This window comes from Oncorhynchus nerka, unplaced genomic scaffold (genome assembly GCF_034236695.1).
Source record: "Oncorhynchus nerka isolate Pitt River unplaced genomic scaffold, Oner_Uvic_2.0 unplaced_scaffold_1265, whole genome shotgun sequence".
NCBI lineage: Eukaryota > Metazoa > Chordata > Actinopteri > Salmoniformes > Salmonidae > Oncorhynchus > Oncorhynchus nerka.
The window spans coordinates 19,647-45,052 of NW_027040079.1; the positions used below are offsets into that span (position 1 = coordinate 19,647).

Here is a 25,406-nt window from a genome sequence, read left to right on the forward strand (position 1 = left end):
AGCCTGGTAAAGTAACACAGTTCCTTACAGACTCTCCCAATCTCTCCTTCACTCTCTCCCACCCTGAAAGACGAACCTTCCTCCGAACCTCGTCTTCGTCATCCGTGCGGACGTAGCCAGCGTCGGTGAACAGGGGATGAGAGGGGGAGAATGGGCGTTGATGGGCGAGGGCTGGTGCCCGTTGGGAGCTCTGACCCGGGCGAAGGAAGGAGCTTTCTGCCCGTTCACCACCACTGGAGAGCTGCCTGAGATCACACCTGGAAGAGGAGGGCAGGGAGCAGGTCAGAGAGATCAGAGCTGCCTGTCACCTGGAAGAGAGGAGGGGACAGGGACGAGTCAGAGAGATCAGACTGCCTGAGATCACACCTGGAAGGAGGGGACAGGAGCGAGTCAGAGATCAGAGCTGCCTGAGATCACACCTGGAAGAGAGGGAGGGGACAGGAGCGAGTCAGAGAGATCAGAGCTGCTGAGATCACACCTGGAAGAGAGGAGGGGACAGGAGCAGGTCAGAAGATCAGAGTTGAGTGAGATCACACCTGGAAGAGGGAGGACAGGAACGAGTCAGAGAGATCAGAGCTGCCTGAGATCACACCTGGAAGGAAGGAGGAGACGAGGCAGTCACACCTGGAAGAGAGGAGGGGACAGAGATCAGAGTTGAGTGAGATCACACCTGGAAGAGAGGAGGGGACAGGAGCAGTCAGAGATCAGAGCTGCCTGAGATCACACCTGGAAGAGAGGAGGAGACAGGAACGAGTCAGAGAGATCAGAGCTGCCTGAGATCACACCTGGAAGAGAGGAGGGGACAGGAACGAGTCAGAGCTGCATTCAACCTATCAAAACATGAAAACCTAACTAAAGTATAACTAAAGTCACGTAAAGGGTCCAGCTGAATTTAAAGTCATGTAAAGTGTCCAGATAAATGTAAAGTAATGTAAAGTGTCCAGTTGAATGTAAAGTGTCCAGTTGAATGTAGAGTAATGTAAAGTAATGTAAAGTAAATGAATGTAATGAAAGTAATAAAGTTGAAAGTGTAATGTAAAGTAATGTAATGTAAAGTGTAAAAAGTTGAATGTAAAGTGTCAGTTGAATGTAAAGTGTCCAGTTGAATGTAAAGGGTCCTGTTAAATGTAAATGTAATGTAAAGTGTCAGTTGAATGTAAAGTGTCAGTTGAATGTAAAATTGTCCAGTTGAATGTAAAATGTGTCAGTAAATGTAAAGTGTCCAGTTGAATGTAAAGTGTCCAGTTGAATGTAAAGTGTCCAGTTGAAATGTAAAGTGTCCAGTTGGTAAAAGAAATGTAAAGTAAATCCAGTTGAATGTAAAAAATGTGTCCAGTTGAATGTAAAGTGTAAGTTGAATGTAAAGTAATACAAGTAATGTAAAGTAAATATAATGCTATAAGAAGTAATGTAAATGATGTAAAAAATAATATAAAGTAAAAAATGTAAAGTAATAAAGTAAATGTAAAGTAATGTAAAGTAAATATAAAAAATAATATATAGTAAAAAGTAATGTAAAGTATATAAAAAATGAAATATAAAGCTATGATATGTAAGAAGTAATGTAAAAAATAAATGAAAGAAGTAATGTAATGTAAAAATAATAAATAATAAAGTAATAAAATATATATGTAAGTAATGTAAAAAGTAATTAAAGTAAAGTATAAAAGTAAATATAAAAAGTATAATGTAAAAATGAAATGTAAAGAAGTAATGTAAAGTAATATAAAGTAAATGTAAAAGTAATGTAAAGTAAAATAAAAATAATGTAAAGTAATATAAATGTAAAAAGTAATATAAAAAATGCAGTAATGTAAAAAGTAAATATAAAAAATGAATGTTAAGTAATATAAAGTGTAAAGTTGAATGTAAAGTGTAATGTATGAAAAATGTAAAGTGTAAAGTTGAATGTAAAGTGTATAGTTGAATGTAAAGTGTAGTTGAATGTAAAGTGTCCAGTTGAATGTAAAATGCCCAAAAATGTAAATATAAAATAAAAGTGTCCAATGTTGAATGTAAAGTGTAAAGTTGAATGTAAAGTGTCCAGTTGAATGTAAAGTAATGTAAAGTGTCAGTTAATGTAAAAATGTCAGTTGAATGTAAAGTAATGTAAAGTGTAAAGTAAATGTAAAGTAAATATGTTGAATAATGTAAAGTAATCAAGTAATGTAAAAAGTAAAGTTGAATGTAAAGTAATGTAAATGTAAATGTAAGTAAAGTGTAAAGTTGAATGTAAAAATAAAGTTGAATGTAAAGTGCCCATTGAATGTAAAGTGTAAAGTAATGTAAAGTGTCCAGTTAATATAAAGTAAATAGTAATGTAAAGTAAATGTAAAGTAAATGTAAATGTAAAGTTGAAAAATAAAAAGTAAAATGTAAAAAGTAATGTAAAGTGTAAAGTTGAATGCAAAGTGTCCAGTTGAATCTAAAGTAATGTAAAGTGTCCAGTTGAATGTAGTGTCAGTTGAATGTAAAGTAAAGGGCCCAGTTGAATCTAAAGTGTCCAGTTGAATGTAAAAGTAATATAAAGTGTCCAGTTGAATGTAAAGTAATGTAAAGTGTAAAGTTGAATGTAAAAAAGTGTCCAGTTGAATGTAAAAAATTGAATGTAAATGCCCAGTTGAATGTAAAATGCCCAGTTGAATGTAAAGTAATGTAAAGTGTCCAGTTGAATGTAAGTAATGTAAAGTGTCCAGTTGAATGTAAAAAAGTGTCAGTTGAATGTTAAGTAATATAAAGTGTCCAGTTGAATGTAAAGTGTCCAGTTGAATCTAAAGTAATGTAAAGTGTAAAGTTGAATGTAAAGTGTCCAGTTGAATCTAAAGTAATGTAAAGTGTCCAGTTGAATGTAATGTAAAAAGTTGAATGTAAAGTAAAGGGCCCAGTTGAATCTAAAGTGTCAGTTGAATGTAAAGTAATGTAAAGTGCCCAGTTGAATGTAAAGTAATGTAAAGTTGAATGTAAAGTAATAAAGTAAATGTAAAGTAATGTAAAAATGCCCAGTTGAATGTAAAGTGTAAAGTTGAATGTAAAAAAATCCTGTTGAATGTAAAGTAATGTAAAAATGTCCAGTTGAATGTAAAGTGTCCAGTTGAATGTAAAGTGTAAATGTAAAGTGTCCAGTTGAATGTAAGTAATGTAAAAATGTAAGTTGAATGTAAAGTGTAGTTGAATGTAAAGTAATGTAAATATGCCCAGTTGAATGTAAAGTAATGTAAAAATTGTCCAGTAATATAAATGTAGTTGAAAATAAAATGTAAATGAAAGATAATGTAAAAATGAAGTATAATGTAAATATAAATGTAAAGTAATGTAAGTAATGCCCAGTAAATGTAAAGTGTAAGTAAATATGAATGTAAAAATGTAAAAGTAATTGTAAAGTAAAGTGTAGTAAATGTAAAGTAATGTAAAATGTAAAGTGTAAGTTGAATGTAAAGTAAGTTAAATGTAAAGTAATGTAAAGTGAAGTTAAATGAAAAGTAATGTAAAGTGAAAGTATGAATGTAAAGTAAATGTAATGTAAATGTAAAGTAAATGTAATGTAAGTTGAATGTAAATGTAAAATAAAGTGTAAAGTAAATGTAAAGTAAAAAAATGTAAAGTAATGTAAAGTAATGTAAAGTAATGTCAATAAATGTAAAGTGTAATGTAAGTAAATGTAAAAATGCCCAGTTGAATGTAAAGTAAATGTAAAAAGTTGAATGTAAAAATGTAAAGTGTAAAAAGTAAATGTAAAAAATAAATTAATATAAAAATGTAAGTAATGTAAATGTAAAGTGATAGTAAAAAGTAATGTAAAGTAAATATAAAAAGTTGAAATGTAAAAATAAATATAATGTAAAGTGTCCAGTTGAATGTAAAGTGTAAGTTGAATGTAAAAAATAAATGTAAAAAGTAGTATGAATGTAAAGTAATCATAAAGTAAAGTTAATGTAAAAGTGTAGTATGAATGTAAAGTAATGTAAAAAGTAGTATAGTAAATGAAATATAAAAATATCCTGTTGAATGTAAAGTAAAAAATGTTGAATGTAATGTAATGTTGAATGTAAAGTAAATTAATGTAAATGTAATGTAAAGTGTGTAAAGTAAATAAAGTAAATGTAAGTTGAATGTAAAGTGCCAGTTGAATGTAAAGTGTCCAGTTGAATGTAAAAATCCAGTTAAAAATAAAGTGTCCAGTTGAATGTAAATGTAAAGTTGAATGTAAAGTAATGTAAAAAAATTGAATCTAAAGTTGAATGTAAAGTGTCCAGTTGAATGTAAAGTAATGTAAAAGTCCAGTTGAATGTAATGTAAAGTTGAATGTAAAAAGTAAAGGGCCCAATTGAATCTAATGTCCAGTTGAATGTAAAGTAATATAAAGTGTCCAGTTGAATGTAAAGTGGTGTAAAGTGTCCAGTTGAATGTAAAGTGTCCAGTTGAATGTAAAGTGTCCAGTTGAATGTAAAGTGTCCAGTTGAATGTAAATGCCCAGTTGAATGTAAGTAATGTAAAGTGTCAGTTGAATGTAAAGTAATGTAAAGTGTCCAGTTGAATGTAAGTGTCCAGTTGAATGTAAAGTGTCAGTTGAATGTTAGAAATTTAAAGTGTCCAGTTGAATGTAAAGTGTCCATTGAATCTAAAGTAATGTAAGTGTCCAGTTGAATGTAAAGTGTCCAGTTGAATCTAAAGTAATGTAAAGTGTCCAGTTGAATGTAGTGTCCAGTTGAATGTAAAGTAAAGAAAGTTGAATCTAAAGTGTCCAGTTGAATGTAAAGTAATGTAAAGGTGCAGTTGAATGTAAGTGTCCAGTTGAATGTAAAGTGTCCAGTTGAATGTAAAGTGTCCAGTTGAATGTAAAAGTAATGTAAAGTGCCCAGTTGAATGTAAAGTGTCCAGTTGAATGTAAAGGGTCCCGTTGAATGTAAAAGTAATGTAAAGTGTCAGTTGAATGTAAGTGTCCAGTTGAATGTAAAGTGTCCAGTTGATATGAGTGTCCAGTTGAATGTAGGTAATGTAAAGTGTCCAGTTGAATGTAGTGTCCCGATTGAATGTAAAGTGATGTAAAAATGCCCAGTTGAATGTAGAGTAATGTAAAGTGTCCAGTTGAATATAACGTGTCCAGTTGAATGTAAAGTGTCCAGTTGAATGTAAAGTGTCCAGTTGAATGCAAAGTGTCCAGTTGAATGTAAAGTGTTCAGTTGAATGTAAAGTGTCCAGTTGAATGTAAAATGCCCAGTTGAATGTAAAGTGTCCAGTTGAATGTAAAGTGTCCAGTTGAATGTAAAGTGTCCTGTAAATATCCAGTTGAATGTAAAGTGTCCAGTGAATGTGAGTTGAATGTAAAGTGTCCAGTTGAATGTAAAATACCCAGTTGAATGTAAAGTAATGTAAAGGGTCCAGCTGAATCTAAAGTGTCCAGTTGAATGTAAAAGGTCCAGATAAATGTAAAATACCCAGTTGAATGTAAAGTAATGTAAAGGGTCCAGTTGAATGTAAAGTGTCCAGTTGAATGTAAAGGGTCCAGTTGGATGTAATGTAATAAAGTTGAATGTAAAGTAATGTAAAGTAATCCAGTTGAATGTAAAATAATGTAAAGTGTCCAGTTAAATGTAAAATAAAGGCTCCAGTTGAATGTAAAGTTTCCAGTTAAATGTAAAGGGTCCTGTTGAATGTAAAGTAATGTAAAGTGTCCAGTTGAATGTAAAGTAATGTAAAAAGTGTCCTATTGAATGTAAAGTGTCCAGTTAAATGTAAAGGGTCCTGTTGAATGTAAAGTAATGTAAAGTGTCCAGTTGAATGTAAAGGGTCTAGTTGAATGTAAAGTGTCCAGTTAAATGTAAAGTAATGTAAAAAGTGTCCAGCTGAATGTAAAGTCATGTAAAAAGTGTCCAGTTGAATGTAAGTGTCCAGCCAGAGAGAAGAACAACAGTGGAACACAGTAGAGAGAGAGAGAGGAAACAGCCTGGAGAGAAGTACAATGGAACACAGTAGAAGACAGAGAAACAGTCTGGAAGAAGCACAACAGTGGAACACAGTAGAGACAGAGGAAACAGCCTGGAGAGAAGCACAACAGTTGAACACAGTAGAGAGACAGAGGAAACAGCCTGAGAGAAGCACAACAGTGGAACACAGAGAGACAGAGGAAACAGCCTGGAAGAAGCACAACAGTGGAACACAGTAGAGAGAGAGAGAAACAGCCTGGAGAGAAGCACAACAGTGGAACACAGTAGAGAGACAGAGAGAAAAAGTCTGAGAGAAGCACAACAGTGGAACACAGTAGAGAGACAGAGGAAACAGCCTGAGAGAAGCACAACAGTTGAACACAGTAGAGAGAGACAGAGGAAACAGCCTGAGAGAAGCACAACAGTGGAACACAGTAGAGAGACAGAGGAAACAGCCTGAGAGAAGCACAACAGTGGAACACAGTAGAGAGAGAGAGGAAACAGCCTGGAGAGAAGCACAACAGTGGAACACAGTAGAGAGAGACAGAGGAAAAAGCCTGGAGAGAAGCACAACAGTGGAACACAGTAGAGAGACAGAGGAAACAGCCTGGAGAGCACAACAGCACAACAGTTGAACACAGTAGAGAGACAGAGAAACAGCCTGAGAGAAGCACAACAGTGGAACACAGTAGAGAGACAGAGGAAAACAGCCTGGGAGAAGCACAACAGTGGAACACAGTAGAGAGAGACAGAGGAAAAAACAGCCTGAGAGAGAAGCACAACAGTGGAACACAGTAGTAGAGAGACAGAGGAAACAGCCTGAGAGAAGCACAACAGTGGAACACAGTAGAGAGAGACAGAGGAAACAGCCTGGAGAGAAGTGAACACAGCAGTGGAACACAGCAGAGAGAGTGGAGACAGAGAAACAGCCTGAGAGAAGCACAACAGTGGAACACAGTAGAGAGAGAGAGGAAACAGTCTGAGAGAAGCACAACAGTGGAACACAGTAGAGACAGAGGAAACAGCCTGAGAGAAGCACAACAGTGGAACACAGTAGAGAGACAGAGGAAACAGCCTGGAGAGAAGCACAACAGTGGAACACAGTAGAGACAGAGGAAACAGCCTGGAGAAGCACAACAGTGGAACACAGTAGAGACAGAGGAAACAGCCTGAGAGAAGCACAACAGTGAACACAGTAGAGAGAGACAGAGGAAAAGTCTGAGAGAAGCTAACTGGAGAGAAGCACAACAGTGGAAACAGCAGTAGAGAGAGACAGAGGAAACAGCCTGAGAGAAGCACAACAGTGGAACACAGTAGAGAGACAGAGGAAACAGCCTGAGAGAAGCACAACAGTGGAAAACACAGTAGAGAGACAGAGGAAACAGCCTGAGAGAAGCACAACAGTGGAACACAGTAGAGAGAGACAGAGGAAACAGCCCCTGAGAGAAGCACAACAGTGGAACACAGTAGACAGAGGAAACAGCCTGAGAGAAGCACAACAGTGGAACACAGTAGAGAGACAGAGGAAACAGCCTGAGAGAAGCACAACAGTGGAACACAGTAGAGAGAGACAGAGGAAACAGCCTGAGAGAAGCACAACAGTGGAACACAGTAGAGAGAGAGAGAAACAGTCTGAGAGAAACAACAGTGGAACACAGTAGAGAGACAGAGGAAACAGCCTGAGAGAAGAACAACAGTGGAACACAGTAGAGACAGAGGAAACAGCCTGAGAGAAGCACAACAGTGGAACACAGTAGAGAGAGAGAGGTAACAGAGAAACAGCCTAGAGAGAGAAAACAGCACAACAGTGGAACACAGCAGAGAGACAGAGGAAACAGCCTGAGAGAAGCACAACAGTGGAACACAGTAGAGAGAGACAGAGGAAACAGCCTGGAGAGAAGCACAACAGTGGAACACAGTAGAGAGACAGAGGAAACAGCCTGAGAGAAGCACAACAGTGGAAACACAGTAGAGAGACAGAGGAAACAGCCTGAGAGAAGCACAACAGTGGAACACAGAGAGAGAGACAGAGGAAACAGCTGGAGAAGCACAACAGTGGAACACAGTAGAGAGAGAGGAAACAGCCTGGAGAGAAGCACAACAGTGGAACACAGTAGAGAGACAGAGGAAACAGCCTGAGAGAAGCACAACAGTGGAACACACAGTAGAGAGACAGAGGAAAAACAGCCTGGAGAGAAGCACAACAGTGGAACACAGTAGAGAGACAGAGGAAACAGCCTGGAGAGAAGCACAACAGTGGAACACAGTAGAGAGACAGAGGAAACAGCCTGGAGAGAAGCACAACAGTGGAACACAGTAGAGAGACAGAGGAAACAGCCTGGAGAGAAGCACAACAGTGATGGCAGAAAAACAGCATTCAAAGGCATAGAAGCTTTGAACATAGTCTGATTTATCTGTCATGTTTTTAATGTTAAATATAATGTGTTGTCAGAGAATGTAATCAAACCAATGACAATGATGAGGATGAAGCGGCGGCCATGTTGGATTTGCCAAAGAACAGAAATCAGGATCAGGGCCGAAAGGAACAACAATGAGATGTCTATCTTGTTTACATGCCAGGAGTCAAGCCAAGCAGACAGCAAAGAGGAAGGGGAGGGGGTCAGACAGACTGATGATTTGGATGACTGCTGATACAGAGAGAGGGGGGATTGGGCTGGGTCGGTGTTCGGAGAGGACAGGGGGAAACATCAAAAACGGCTGATAAAATAACCTTACAGCTCAATGAACTGCCTAACATTCTCAACGTGTATTGATCCTGACTAATCCAAACTACTGCTTAGTGTACTGAGCGACATTTAGATATTTATTGGGCCTAACCTAACCCTCTATCCCTAACCCCTAACCCTCATAGGCCTAACCCAACCCAAAGTATAATGTCACAAACTACAAGTCAAAGTGTGTATAAAAAATAATCCCCCTCACGGCCAGTAAAAGTGCTGTACAGAATTAATAAATTGTACTCTGGATTTAGAAGGCTGATTGGCCTCCAGTTAAGTAACGATTTATACGCTAACCCGGGAGCTAGAGATGCTAACAGTGGCAGGAGCTAACCCTGAGATGCTAACAGTGGCAGGAGCTAACCCTGAGAGATAACAGTGGCAGGAGCTAACCCTGGGGAGGTGCTAACCGTGGCAGGAGCTAACCCTGGAGAGGTGCCTAGCCCGAGGGAGGCGCTAACTGTGGCAGGGAGCCAACCCTGGAGGGAGGGGCTAACTGTGGCAGGGAGCTAACCCTAGGGGAGGGGCCAACTGTGGCAGGGAGCTAACCCTAGGGGAGGGGCAACTGTGGCAGGAGCCAACCTGGGAGATGCTAACAGTGGCAGGGAGCTAACCCTGGGAGAGGGGCTAACAGTGGCAGGGAGCTAACCCTGAGGAAGATGCTAACTGTGGCAGGAGCTAAACCTTGGGGAGGGTCTAACCCTGGGGAGGGGCTAACAGTGGCAGGGAGCCAACCCTGGGGGAGATGCCTAACAGTGGCAGGGAGCTAACCCTGGGAGAGGGGCTAACAGTGGCAGAGCTAACCCTGGGGGAGGCGCTAACAGTGGCAGGAGATAACCTGAGAGATGCTAACAGTGGCAGGAGCTAACCTGAGAGATGCTAACAGTGGCAGGGAGCTAACCGTGGGGAGGGCTAACTGTGGCAGGAGCTAACCCTGGGGAGGGGCTAACACAGTGGCAGGGAGCTAACCCTGGGGGATATGCTAACAGTGGCAGGGAGCTAACCCTGAGGGGAGGGGCTAACAGTGGCAGGGAGATAACCCTGAGGGAGGGGCTAACCGTGGCAGGAGCTAACCCTGGGGGAGGGGCTAACAGTGGCAGGAGCTAACCTGAGGGAGGGGCTAACTGTGGCAGGGAGCTAACCCTGGCAGGGAGGGGAGTAACAGTGGCAGGGAGCTAACCCTGGGGGGAGGGGCTAACCCTGTGGCAGGAGCTAACCCTGGGGGAGGGGCTAACTGTGGCAGGGAGCTAACCCTGGGGAGGGTAGCGCTAACCCTGGGGAGTGGCAGGAGCTAACCCTGAGGGAGGGGCTAACAGTGGCAGGGTGCTAACCTGAGGGAGGGGCTAACTGGGCAGAGCTAACCCTGAGGAGGGGCTAACTGTGGCAGGGAGCTAACCCTGGGGAGGGCTAACAGGGCAGGGAGCTAAGGGGCCTTGGGGCTAACCCTGAGGGAGCGCTAACAGTGGCAGGAGCTAACCCTGGGGAGGGGCTAACAGGGCAGGGAGCTAACCCTGGGGGAGGGGCTAACCCTACTGTGGCAGGGAGCTAACCCTGGGGGAGGGCTAACAGTGGCAGGGTAGCTAACCCTGGGGAGGGGCTAACAGTGGCAGGAGCTAACCCTGAGGAGGCGCTAACAGTGGCAGGGAGCTAACCCTGGGGAGAGGAGGGGCTAACAGTGCAGGGCGCTAACCCCCTGGGGGGAGGGGCTAACAGTGCAGGGGAGCTAACCCTGGGGGAGGGGCTAACAGTGGCAGGGAGCTAACCCTGAGGAGGGGGCTAACCCTGAGTGGCAGGAGCTAACCGTGGGGAGGCGCTAACAGTGGCAGGGAGCTAACCCTGGGGGAGGTGCTAACAGTGGCAGGGGCTAACCATCTGGGGAGCGCTAACAGGGCAGGAGCTAACCCTGGGGGAGGGGCTAACAGTGGCAGGGAGCTAACCCTGAGGGAGGGCTAACAGTGGCAGGGTAGCTAACCTGAGGAGGGGCTAACAGTGGCAGGAGCTAACCCTGAGGAGAGGGGCTAACCATGGCAGGGCAGGGAGCTAACCCTGGGGAGGGGCTAACAGTGGCAGAGCTAACCCTGGGGGAGGGCTAACAGGGCTAGGAGTACTAACCCTGGGGGAGGGGCTAACAGGGCAGGGTACTAACCCTGGGGAGTGGGGCTAACAGGGCAGAGCTAACCCTGGGGGAGGGCGCTAACTGTGGCAGGGAGCTAACCCTGGGGAGGGGCTAACAGTGGCAGGAGCTAACCCTGGGGGAGGGCTAACAGTGGCAGGGAGCTAACCCTGGGGCGCTAGGGCAGGGAGCTAACCCTGAGGGGCTAACAGGGCAGGGTACTAACCCTGGGGGAGGGCTAACAGGGCAGGGTCCTAACCATGGGGAGGGGCTAACAGGGCAGGAGCTAACCCTGAGGGAGAGGGCTAACAGGGCAGGGTAGCTAACCCTGGTGGAGATGCTAACAGTGGCAGGGAGCTAACCATGGGAGGGGCTAACAGGGCAGGGAGCTAACCCTGGGGGAGGGGCTAACAGTGGCAGGGGCTAACCCTGGGGGAGATGCTAACAGTGGCAGGGTACTAACCCTGGGAGGGGCTAACTGGGCAGGGTACTAACCCTGGGGAGGGGCTAACAGTGGCAGGAGCTAACCTAGGGGCTAGGGCGCTAACCGTGGAGGGGCAGGGGCTAACCCTGGGAGGCTAACCCTGGGAGTGGCAGGGCGCTAACCCGGGGAGGTGCTAACAGTGGCAGGGAGCTAACCCTGGGGGAGGGGCTAACAGTGGCAGGGAGCATGCCCTGGGGGCTAGCCTGGGAGATGCAGGCGCTAACCCTGGGAGGGGCTAACAGTGCAGGGAGCTAACCCTGGGGAGGGGCTAACAGTGGCAGGAGCTAACCCTGAGGAGGCGCTAACAGTGGCAGGGGAGCTAACCCTGGGGAGGGGCTAACAGTGGCAGGGAGCTAACCTGAGGAGGGGCTAACAGTGGCAGGGAGCTAACCTGGGGGAGGGCTAACAGTGGCAGGGAGCTAACCCTGAGGGAGGGGGGGAGAGGGGCTAACAGTGGCAGGGAGCTAACCCACAGGGGAGGTGCTAACCCTGGGGGAACCTGGGGCTAACAGTGGCAGGAGCTAACCCTGGGAGGGGCTAACAGTGGCAGGGCTGAGGGAGGGGCTAACAGTGGCAGGAGCTAACCCTGGGGGAGGTGCTAACAGTGGCAGGGAGCTAACCCTGGGAGGGGCTAACAGGGGCTAACAGTGGCAGGAGCCGCTAACCCGAGGGAGGTGCTAACATGTGTGTGTGAGCGTGTGCCTCTGGCCTCGTTCTCCATCTATACCAGAACAGTGGACGTAGGAGATAGAAGAGCTGCTGCCTTCAGCTGCCTGTCGGACTGGACCTGAGATCTGCAGCTCTGGGTGTCCCGTGGTGGAGGGTAGGGCCTGGGCCTCTGGTCAGCCTGGTGGCCCCGTTGGTCACTGTAGGGGCCACTGAGACACTCTGGAGAGGAGGGAGAGAGGGGAAGTTAAAGGGATACTCTGTGATATAAAGACCAGAACACACACTAACTCTATTCCTTCTCCTATGAATCAAAGAGAGAAAGGTCACCAGGATATACTGACCTCTGGTGGCACTGTGGATGTCTTTCTGTCCTGGGGTGTCAGGCTGCTGCCGGACACCTTCTTACTGTGTTTCCTGGTGGGGAGAGGAGACAGGCGAGGCTTAGTCTATCAACTGTTGAGGTAAAGGGACATTGACATGGGAACCTGGAGCCACAAATACGCCTCAGGCTGACATCCAGACCAGGTGAAGTCTCACCTTTCAAGGGACCTTTTTGGAACTCTGAGTCCTTGACGTGTGAAAACCTGCTTCTGTGTCCGACCGCTGCAGATATAAAAGACAGAACGTGGTAGTAGGTTGAAGCACAGAGGTCTGATGAAGCAGCACAGTCCCTGTAAAAGGACTGTCAGTGAAAGGCCCTGACACAATAGGAAAGGTTACATTGTTGAGTCAGTATCAAACCTCTACAAGCTCCACCCACCCACCAGCCTACCCAAACCTCTACAAGCTCCACCCACCCAGCCAGCCTACCTAAACCTCTACAAGCTCCACCCACCCAACCAGCCAGCCTACCCAAACCTCTACAAGCTCCACCCACCCAACCAGCCAGCCTACCCAAACCTCTACAAGCTCCACCCACCCACCTAGCCAGCCTACCCAAACCTCTACAAGCTCCACCCACCCAGCCCAGCCTACCCAAGCCTCTACAAGCTCCACCCCACCCACCCAGCCAGCCTACCTAAACCTCTACAAGCTCCACCCACCCACCCAGCCTACCCAAGCCTCTACAAGCTCCACCCACCCACCCAGCCTAACTAAACCTCTACAAGCTCCACCCATCCAGCCAGCCTATCCAAACCTCTACAAGCTCCACCCACCCAGCCAGCCTATCCAAACCTCTACAAGCTCCACCCAGCCAGCCTACCTAAACCTCTACAAGCTCCACCCACCCAGCCAGCCTACCCAAACCTCTACAAGCTCCACCCACCCAGCCAGCCTAACTAAACCTCTACAAGCTCCACCCACCCAGCCAGTCTAACTAAGCCTCTACAAGCTCCACCCACCCACCCAGCCCAGCCAGCCTAACTAAACCTCTACAAGCTCCACCCACCCACCCAGCCAGCCTAACTAAGCAAACCTCTACAAGCTCCACCCACCCAGCCAGCCTACCTAAACCTGAAGGAGGACCCTCCCACCCAGCCAGCTTTGGCTCCACCCACCCACCTTGGGCTTGGGTTCCTCCACCCACCCACCAGCCTACCTAAACCTCTGGTACTCCACCCACCCATATTTTCCAGAAATCTTACAACCATCTCCCACTGGCCATCACAAACCTCTACCAGCTCCTGGTATGTACTCCTGCCAGGCGGGCACAGACAGCTTTGGTCAAGCTCCACAGCTGAGCATTGGTTAGAACAGGAGAAGATCCATCTCTACTGGCCATCACAAACTCCAGAGTGTCCTGGTATGCACTCTGCTGCAGGCGGGCACAGACATGGTCAACACATAGCTTAGCATTGGTTCCAACAGGAGAAACCATCTCTACTGGCCATCACAAACTCCAGAGTGTCCTGGTATGTACTCTGCTGCAGGCACAGACATCATCAACACATAGCTTAGCATTGGTTAGAACAGGAGAAACCATCTCTACTGGCCATCACAAACTCCAGAGTGTCCTGGTATGTACTCTGCTGCAGGCGGGCACAGACATGGTCAACACATAGCTTAGCATTGGTTAGAACAGGAGAAACCATCTCTACTGGCCATCACAAACTCCAGAGTGTCCTGGTATGTACTCTGCTGCAGGCACAGACATCATCAACACATAGCTTAGCATTGGTTAGAACAGGAGAAACCAGGGCTCATCTACTGATAAAACACTGTGTTGGTTAGAACAGGAGAAACCAGGGCTCATCTACTGATAAAACACTGTGTTGGTTAGAACAGGAGAAACCAGGGCTCATCTACTGATAAAACACTGTGTTGGTTAGAACAGGAGAAACCAGGGCTCATCTACTGATAAAACACTGTGTTGGTTAGAACAGGAGAAACCAGGGCTCATCTACTGATAAAACACTGTGTTGGTTTGAACAGGAGAAACCAGGGCTCATCTACTGATAAAACACTGTGTTGGTTAGAACAGGAGAAACCAGGGCTCATCTACTGATAAAACACTGTGTTGGTTAGAACAGGAGAAACCAGGGCTCATCTACTGATAAAACACTGTGTTGGTTAGAACAGGAGAAACCAGGGCTCATCTACTGATAAAACACTGTGTTGGTTAGAACAGGAGAAACCAGGGCTCATCTACTGATAAAACACTGTGTTGGTTAGAACAGGAGAAACAGAATCTACTGATAAAACACTGTGTTGGTTAGAACAGGAAAACCAGGGCTCATCTACTGATAAAACACTGTGTTGGTTAGAACAGGAGAAACCAGGGCTCATCTACTGATAAAACACTGTGTTGGTTAGAACAGGAGAAACCAGGGCTCATCTACTGATAAAACACTGTGTTGGAGAACAGGAAAACTGGGCTCATCTACTGATAAAACACTGTGTTACTGAGAACAGGAAAACCAGGGCTCATCTACTTAAAACACTGTGTTGGAATGTAGTATTCTGGCAATCTAAATATAACACTTTGTTGAGGTCTGGTTAGTTTCAGGAGAAACGTTTCCTCATCTACTGATGACTTCTGTGTTAAAAGCATTTCTTAGTGGAATATTGCCTGGAGTTTAGACCCAGTTAAAAGCATTGATCTTAGTGTCCCCAATAGGAGAGTTAAAAGCACTTTAGACTTTACAGTTAAAAGCATTGATCTTAGTGTGTCCCTATGGAGAGAGAGTTTAGACCTTAAAAGCTTGATCTTAGTGTGTCCCTATAGGAGAGACTTTAGACCAGTTAAAATCATTGATCTTAGTGTGTCCCTATAGGAGAGACTTTAGACCAGTTAAAAGCATTGATCTTAGTGTGTCCCTATAGGAGAGACTTTAGACCAGTTAAAAGCATTGATCTTAGTGTGTCCCTATAGGAGAGAGGAGTTTAGACCAGTTAAAAGCATTGATCTTAGTGTGTCCCTATAGGAGAGAGGAGTTTCAGTTGGTTGGACAACATGCATACAGACAGGACATAAGATTGTGTATCACAGAGAGCACTTCCCAGACAGTCTTCTACCTTTTATTTGCGGTCAATAGTTGATTTGCTGCTAAGAAACCACTACTGAAGGACACCAATAAGAAGAGACTTGCCTGGTCCAAGAAACACGAGCAATGGACATTAGACCGATGGAAATCTGTCCTTTGGTCTGATGAGTACAAATTTGAGATGTTTGGTTCCAACCGCTGTGCGTTTGTGAGAAGCAGAGTAGGTGCGGATGATCTCTTCCGTCCTATGGGTCCTCGTCAGACGGCCTCCACAATCACCCGACCTCAACCCAATTCAGATGGTTTGGGATGAGTTGGAGCGCAGAGTGAAGGAAAAACAAGTGCTCAGCATATGTGGGAACTCCTTCAAGACTGTTGGAAAGGCATTCCAGGTGAAGCTGGTTGAGAGAATGCCAAGAGTGTGCAAAGGGTGGCTACTTTGAAGAATCTAAATGGTAAAATATGCTGGAGTGGTGTAAAGCTCACCGCCATTGGACTCTGGAGAAGTGGTAACGTGTTCTCTGGAGTGGTGTAAAGCTCGCCGCCATTGGACTCTGGAGCAGTGGTAACGTGTTCTCTGGAGTGGTGTAAAGCTCGCCGCCATTGGACTCTGGAGCAGTGGTAACACGTTCTCTGGAGTGGTGTAAAGCTCGCCGCCATTGGACTCTGGAGCAGTGGTAACGTGTTCTCTGGAGTGGTGTAAAGCTCGCCGCCATTGGACTCTGGAGAAGTGGAAATGTGTTCTCTGGAGGGATGAATCACACTTCACCATCTGGCAGTCCGACGGACTAACCTGAGTTTGGCGGATGCCAGGACAATGTTACTTGCCGCAATACATAATGCCAACTGTAAAGTTTGGTGGAGGAATAATGGCTGTTTTTCATGGTTCAGGCCCTTTAGTTCCAACCATGTAGTGTAAATACAGTGGGGCAAAAAAGTATTTAGTCAGCCACCAATTGTGCAAGTTCTCCCACTTAAAAAGATGAGAGAGGCCTGTAATTTTCATCATAGGTACACTTCAACTATGACAGAGAAAATGAGGGAAAAAAATCCAGAAAATCACATTGTAGGATTTTTTATGAATTTACTTGCAAATTATGGTGGAAAATAAGAGAACTTGCACAAGTTGGTGGCTGACTAAATACTTTTTTGCCCCACTGTATATATTTTTGTGTGTGGAAAGAAAAGCTGACTCAAGAGCAGCCAGCCCGGTATTCGTGGCCAGCCGGGCATTCGTGGCCAGCCGGGCATTCGTGGCCAGCCGGGTATTTGTGCGGTTGAGTCCGTTTCTGCTGTAACATGGACTCTACAAAGTGATGAAACTTCGTTGGTGCTTGACAGACGAGTCTTCGGTTGCCTAGGCAACGCCCCCCTCCACTTTTTCCTTCTCCAAATGGTTATTACGGTGACCGTGGTCATTTGGCTGACCAATAACCATCATCCAATATTCCATGCCAGTCACAGCCCTCAGTGGTATGACGTGGATTCATAACGACAGCATTACTCAAATCTAAAGTTATTTGTCACATACAACAGAGAAATGCTGAATACAACAGGTGTAGTAGACCTCACAGTGAAATGCTGAATACAACAGGTGTAGGTAGACCTCACAGTGAAATGCTGAATACAACAGGTGTAGTAGACCTCACAGTGAAAATGCTGAATACCAGGTAGTGGACCTTACAGGTGTGAGGTAGTAGACCTCACAGTGAAATGCTGAATACAACAGGTGTAGTAGACCTCACAGTGAAATGCTGAATACATCAGGTGTAGTAGACCTCACAGTGAAATGCTGAATACAACAGGTGTAGTAGACCTTACAGTGAAATGCTGAATACAACAGGTGTAGTAGACCTCACAGTGAAATACTGAATACAACAGGTGTAGTAGACCTCACAGTGAAATGCTGAATACAACAGGTGTAGTAGACCTTACAGTGAAATGCTGAATACAACAGGTGTAGTAGACCTCACAGTGAAATGCTGAATACAACAGGTGTAGTAGACCTCACAGTGAAATACTGAATACAACAGGTGTAGTAGACCTCACAGTGAAATGCTGAATACAACAGGTGTAGTAGACCTTACAGTGAAATGCTGAATACAACAGGTGTAGTAGACCTTACAGTGAAATGCTGAATACAACAGGTGTAGTAGACCTTAAAAAAGGTAAGAGATCAGAAATGAACTCCCATGTTCCTGGTGGATAAACATCTGGAGCACATACAGTACCTGAAACACCAGCAGTCCAATATGAGACACAGCCAGACTGAGCTTGGTCCCCTCTCGGTCCTTAGCAGGGTGGAGCCTGACTCCGTACATCTCCAACCGCCGGGCGATCTCCAATAGCTGATAGTCTGAGTCCGCTGGCGTCTGTCCTCTGGGGACACAGGACACATACCAACCCTTTATCATATCATAGTCTGTCCTCTGGGGACACACAGGACACATACCAACCCTTTATCATATCATAGTCTGTCCTCTGGGGACACACAGGACACACACCAACCCTTCATCATATCATAGTCTGGCTCTAATGGAGTCTGTCCTCTGGGGACACACAGGACACATACCAACCCTTTATCATATCATAGTCTGGCGTCTGTCCTCTGGGGACACAGGACACATACCAACACTTTATCATATCATAGTCTGTCCTCTGGGGACACACAGGACACATACCAACCCTTTATCATATCATAGTCTGTCCCCTGGGGACACAGGACACATACCAACCCTTTATCATATCATAGTCTGGTGTCTGTCCTCTGGGGACACACAGGACACATACCAACACTATCATATCATAGTCTGTCCTCTGGGGACACACAGGACACATACCAACCCTTTATCATATCATAGTCTGGCTCTAATGGCGTCTGTCCTCTGGGGACACAGGACACATACCAACCCTTTATCATATCATAGTCTGGTGTCTGTCCTCTGGGGACACAGGACACATACCAACCCTTTATCATATCATAGTCTGTCCTCTGGGGACACAGGACACATACCAACCCTTTATCATATCATAGTCTGTCCTCTGGGGACACAGGACACATACCAACCCTTTATCATATCATAGTCTGTCCTCTGGGGACACAGGACACATACCAACCCTTTATCATATCATAGTCTGTCCTCTGGGGACACAGGACACATACCAACCCTTTATCATATCATAGTCTTTATCATAGCATAGTCCTCTGGGGACACACAGGACACATACCAACCCTTTATCATATCATAGTCTGTCCTCTGGGGACACAGGACACACCAAATCTATCATATCATAGTCTGTCCTCTGGGGACACACAGGACACATACCAACCCTTTATCATATCATAGTCTGGCTCTGGGGACACACAGGCGTCTGTCCTCTGGGGACACAGGACACATACCAACCCTTTATCATATCATAGTCTGTCCTCTGGGGACACACAGGACACATACTTTATCATATCATAGTCTGTCCTCTGGGGACACAGGACACATACCAACCCTTTATCATATCATAGTCTGTCCTCTGGGGACACACAGGACACATACCAACCCTTTATCATATCATAGTCTGTCCCCTGGGGACACAGGACATACCAACCCTTTATCATATCATAGTCTCTAATGGTGTCTGTCCTCTGGGGACACAGGACACATACCAACACTTTATCATATCATAGTCTGGCTCTAATGGCGTCTGTCCTCTGGGGACACAGGACACATACCAACCCTTTATCATATCATAGTCTGTCCTCTGGGGACACAGGACACATACCAACCCTTTATCATATCATAGTCTGTCCTCTGGGGACACAGGACACATACCAACCCTTTATCATATCATAGTCTGTCCTCTGGGGACACACAGGACACATACCAACCCTTTATCATATCATAGTCTCTCCTCTGGGGACACAGGACACATACCAACACTATCATATCATAGTCTGTCCTCTGGGGACACACAGGACACATACCAACCCTTTATCATATCATAGTCTGTCCTCTGGGGACACAGGACACATACCAACCCTTTATCATATCATACTCTGTCCTCTGGGGACACAGGACACATACCAACACTATCATATCATAGTCTGTCCTCTGGGGACACACAGGACACATACCAACCCTTTATCATATCATAGTCTGGTGTCTGTCCCCTGGGGACACACAGGACACATACCAACCCTTCATCATATCATAGTCTGTCCTCTGGGGACACAGGACACATACCAACCCTGTATCATATCATAGTCTGTCCTCTGGGGACACAGGACACATACCAACACTATCATATCATAGTCTGTCCTCTGGGGACACACAGGACACATACCAACCCTTTATCATATCATAGTCTGTCCTCTGGGGACACAGGACACATACCAACACTATCATATCATAGTCTGTCCTCTGGGGACACACAGGACACACACCAACCCTTCATCATATCATAGTCTGGTGTATGTCCTCTGGGGACACACAGGACACATACCAACCCTTTATCATATCATAGTCTGTCCTCTGGGGACACACAGGACACATACCAACCCTTTATCATATCATAGTCTGTCCTCTGGGGACACAGGACACATACCAACCCTTTATCATATCATAGTCTGTCCTCTGGGGACACAGGACACATACCAACCCTTTATCATATCATAGTCTGTCCTCTGGGGACACACAGGACACATACCAACCCTTTATCATATCATAGTCTGTCCTCTGGGGACACAGGACACATACCAACCCTTTATCATATCATAGTCTGTCCTCTGGGGACACACAGGACACATACCAACCCTTTATCATATCATAGTCTGTCCTCTGGGGACACAGGACACATACCAACCCTTTATCTTATCATAGTCTGTCCTCTGGGGACACACAGGACACATACCAACCCTTTATCATATCATAGTCTGTCGTCTGTCCTCTGGGGACACAGGACACATACCAACCCTTTATCATATCATAGTCTGTCCTCTGGGGACACAGGACACATACCAACCCTTTATCATATCATAGTCTGTCCTCTGGGGACACAGGACACATACCAACCCTTTATCATATCATAGTCTGGCTCTAATGGCGTCTGTCCTCTGGGGACACAGGACACATACCAACCCTAACTAACCCTAACCCATACCAACCCTTTACTAACCCTAACCCATACCACCCCTAACTAACCCTAACCCATACCACCCCTAACTAACCCTAACCCATACCAACCCTAACTAACCCTAACCCATACCAACCCTAACTAACCCTAACCCATACCACCCCTAACTAACCCTAACCCATACCACCCCTAACTAACCCTAACCCATACCAACCCTAACTAACCCTAACCCATACCAACCCTAACTAACCCTAACCCATACCAACCCTAACTAACCTAGCCCATGCCACCCAATTAACCTGGCCATGCCAACCCTAACTAACCCTAACCTATACCACCCCTAATCAACCTAACCCATACCAACCCTAACTAACCTAACCCATACCAGAACTAACCCTAACCCATACCACTTAACTAACCCTAACCCATACTACCCCTAATTCAACCCAACCCTACCACCCCTAACCCATACCAACCCCTAACTAACCCTAACCCATACCACCCCTAACTAACTCCTAACCCATACCACCCCTAACTAACCCTAACCCATACCACCTAATTCAACCCTAACCCTTACCAACCCTAACTAACCCAACCCATACCACCCCTAACTAACCCTAACCCATACCACCCCTAACTAACCCTAACCCATACCACCCCTAAATTAACCCCAACTACCATACCCTACCCTAACCCATACCACCCTAACTAACCCTAACCCATACCACCCCTAACTAACCCTAACCCATACCACCCCTAATCTAACCCTAACCCATAACTAACCTTAACCCATACCAACCCTAACTAACCTAACCCATACCACCCTAATTCAACCCTAACCTATACCACCCCCTAATTCACCCTAACCCATACCACCTCCCTAATTCAACCTAACCCATACCACCTAGCTAACTACAACCTATACCAACCCTAACTAACCCTAACCCATACCACCCCCTAATAACCCTAACCCATACCACCCTAACTAACCTAACCCATACCACCCCCTAACCCATACTCACCCCTAACTAACCCTAACCCATACCACCCCTAACTAACCCTAACCCATACCAAACCTAACTAACTAACCATACCAGCCTAACTAACCCTAACCCATACCACTAACTAACCCTAACCCATACCACCCCTAACTAACCCTAACCCATACCACCCCTAACCCATACCACCCCTAACTAACCCTAACCCATACCACCTCTAATCTCAACCCCAACCCATAAATACTTTTAACTAACCCTAACCTATACCACCCTAATTCAACCCTAACCCATACCACCCCTAACTAACCCTAACCCATACCACCCCTAACTAACCCTAACCCATACCACCCCTAACTAACCCTAACCCATACCAACCCTAACTAACCCTAACCCATACCAACCCTAACTAACTAACCCTAACCCATACCACCCCTAACTAACCCTAACCCATACCACCCCTAACTAACCCTAACCCATACCACCCCTAACTAACCCTAACCCATACCACCCCTAACCCATACCACCCCTAACTAACCCTAACCCATACCACCCCTAACTAACCCTAACCCATACCACCCTAACTAACCCTAACCCATACCACCCCTAACTAACCCTAACCCATACCACCCCTAACTAACCCTAACCCATACCACCCCTAACTAACCCTAACCCATACCAACCCTAACTAACCCTAACCCATACCACCCCTAACTAACCCTAACCCATACCACCCCTAACTAACCCTAACCCATACCACTCCCTAACTAACCTCTAACCCATACCAACCCTAACTAACCCTAACCCATACCAACCCTAACTAACCCTAACCCATACCAACCCTAACTAACCCTAACCCATACCACCCCTAACTAACCCTAACCCATACCACCCCTAACTAACCCTAACCCATACCACCCCTAACTAACCCTAACCCATACCAACCCTAACTAACCCTAACCCATACCACCCCTAACTAACCCTAACCCATACCAACCCTAACTAACCCATACCATATCATAGTCTGTCCTCTGGGGACCCATACCACCCCGTTAGCATTTTAACATCACGTTGGACAGTTTCCACTGTTCCTTCTGTACAAATGTCATAATGTTAAATTAAACTAATAGACTAATAGAATCCATTCAACTAATAGAATCCACTAAACTAATAGAATCCATTCAACTAATAGAATCCACTAAACTAATAGAATCCACTAAACTAATAGAATCCATTCAACTAATATAATCCACTAAACTAATATAATCCACTAAACTAATAGAATCCACTAAACTAACTAAACCCCAACCCATACCAACCCTAACTAATAACCCATTCAACTAATAGAATCCATTCCATACCAACCCCAATCCATTCATACCATAATAGTCTGTCCTCTGGGGACTAATACTATCCATTCAGCTATTTTAACATCACATTCAACTAATGATCCATTCCACTAATGTTCCATTCAACTAATAGAATCCACAAATGTCATAATGTTAAATTAAATCTATTCAACTAATAGAATCCATTCAAACTAATAGAATCCACTAAACCTAATAGAATCCATTCAAATGACTATTCAGCGCTAATAGAATCCATTAAAACTAATAGAATCATTCAACTAATAGAATTCATTCAACTAATAGAAAATACAATTCAACTAATAGAATTCATTCAACTAATAGAATCCATTCAACTAATAGAATCCATCATTCAACTAATAGAATCCATTAAACTAATAGAATCCATTAACTATAATAGAATCATTCAACTAATAGAATCCACTAAACTAATAGAATCCATTCAACTAATAGAAATCCATTCAACTAATAGAATCCATTCAATTCAATAGAATCCACTAAACTAATAGAATTCACTAAACTAATAGAATCCACTAAAATAATAGAATCCATTCAAACTAATAGAATTCATTAAACTAATAGAATCCACTAAACTAATAGAATTCACTAAAACTAATAGAATCCACTAAACTAATAGAATCATTCAATAATAGAATCCACTAAACTAATAGAATCCATTAAACTAATAGAATCCATAACCAATAGAATCCACTAAATAATAGAATCACTAAACTAATAGAATCCATTAAACTAATAGAATCCATTCAACTAATAGAATTCATTAAACTAATAGAATCCATTAAACTAATAGAATCCACTAAACTAATAGAATCACTAAACTAATAGAATTCACTAAACTAATAGAATCCATTAAACTAATAGAATCCATTAAACTAATAGAATCCATTAAACTAATAGAATCCATTAAACTAATAGAATCCACTAAACTAATAGAATTCACTAAACTAATAGAATCCATTAAACCTATAATAAGTCCACCTAAACTATTAAGATCCATTAAACTAATAGAATCCACTAAACTAATAGAATCCACTAAACTAATAGAATCCGATACAAACTAATAGAATCCATTCAACTAATAGAATCCATTAAACTAATAAAATCCATTCCAACTATTAAGATCATTCAACTAATAGAATCCACTAAACTAATAGAATCCACTAAACTAATAGAATCCATTATTCTTAGAATCCACTAAATAATAAGATCCATTAAACTAATAGAAATCCATTAAACTAATAGAAATCCATTAAACTAATAGAATCCACTAAACTAATAGAACCCATTAAACTAATAGAATCCACTAAACCATAGAAACCACTAACTAATAGAATCCACTAAACCAATAGAATCCACTAAAACCAGAATCCATTAAACTAAACTAAATAGAACCATTAAACTAATAGAATCCATTAAACTAATAGAACCCATTCAACTAATAGAATCCATTAACTAATAGAATCCATTAAATAATAGAATCCACTAAACTAATGAATCCACACTAAACTAATAGAATCCACTAAACTAATAGAATCCACTAAACTAATAGAATCCACTAAACTAATAGAATCCATGTATATACAACTAATAGAATCCATTAAACTAATAGAATCCATTCAACTAATAGAATCCATTCAACTAATAGAATCCATTCAACTAATAGAATCCATTCAACTAATAGAATCCACTAAACTAATAGAATCCACTAAACTAATAGAATCCATTAAACTAATAGAATCCATTAAACTAATAGAATCCATTAAACTAATAGAATCCATTCAACTAATAGAATCATTAAACTAATAGATCCTAAACTAATAGAATCCATTCAACTAATAGAATCCATTCAACTAATAGAATCCATTAAACTAATAGAATCCACTAAACTAATAGAATCCACTAAACTAATAGAATCCACTAAACTAATAGAATCCACTAAACTAATAGAATCCACTAAACTAATAGAATCCACTAAACTAATAGAATCCATTAAACTAATAGAATCCATTCAACTAATAGAATCCATTCAACTAATAGAATCCACTAAACTAATGAGAATCCATTCAACTAATAGAATCCATTCAACTAATAGAATCCATTCAACTAATAGAATCCATTAAACTAATAGAATCCACTAAACTAATAGAATCCATTAAACTAATAGAATCCACTAAACTAATAGAATCCATTCAACTAATAGAATCTATTCAACTAATAGAATCCATTCAACTAATAGAATCCACTAAACTAATAGAATCCATTAAACTAATAGAATCCACTACAATACTAATAGAATCCACTCAACTAATAGAATCCACTAAACTAATAGAATCCACTAAACTAATAGAATCCACTAAACTAATAGAATCCACTAAACTAATAGAATCCATTCAACTAATAGAATCCACTAAACTAATAGAATCCACTCAACATAATAGAATCCACTTCAACTAATAGAATCCACTAAACTAATAGAATCCACTAAACTAATAGAATCCACTCAACTAATAGAATCCACTAAACTAATAGAATCCATTAAACTAATA

General features: G+C 43.2%; 1 pseudogene; it reads right to left on the reverse strand.

The window, feature by feature from the left end:
• LOC135569009 (FERM, ARHGEF and pleckstrin domain-containing protein 1-like) overlaps positions 1–25,406 on the reverse strand; it is a 96,891-nt pseudogene that overhangs the window by 2,875 nt on the left and 68,610 nt on the right.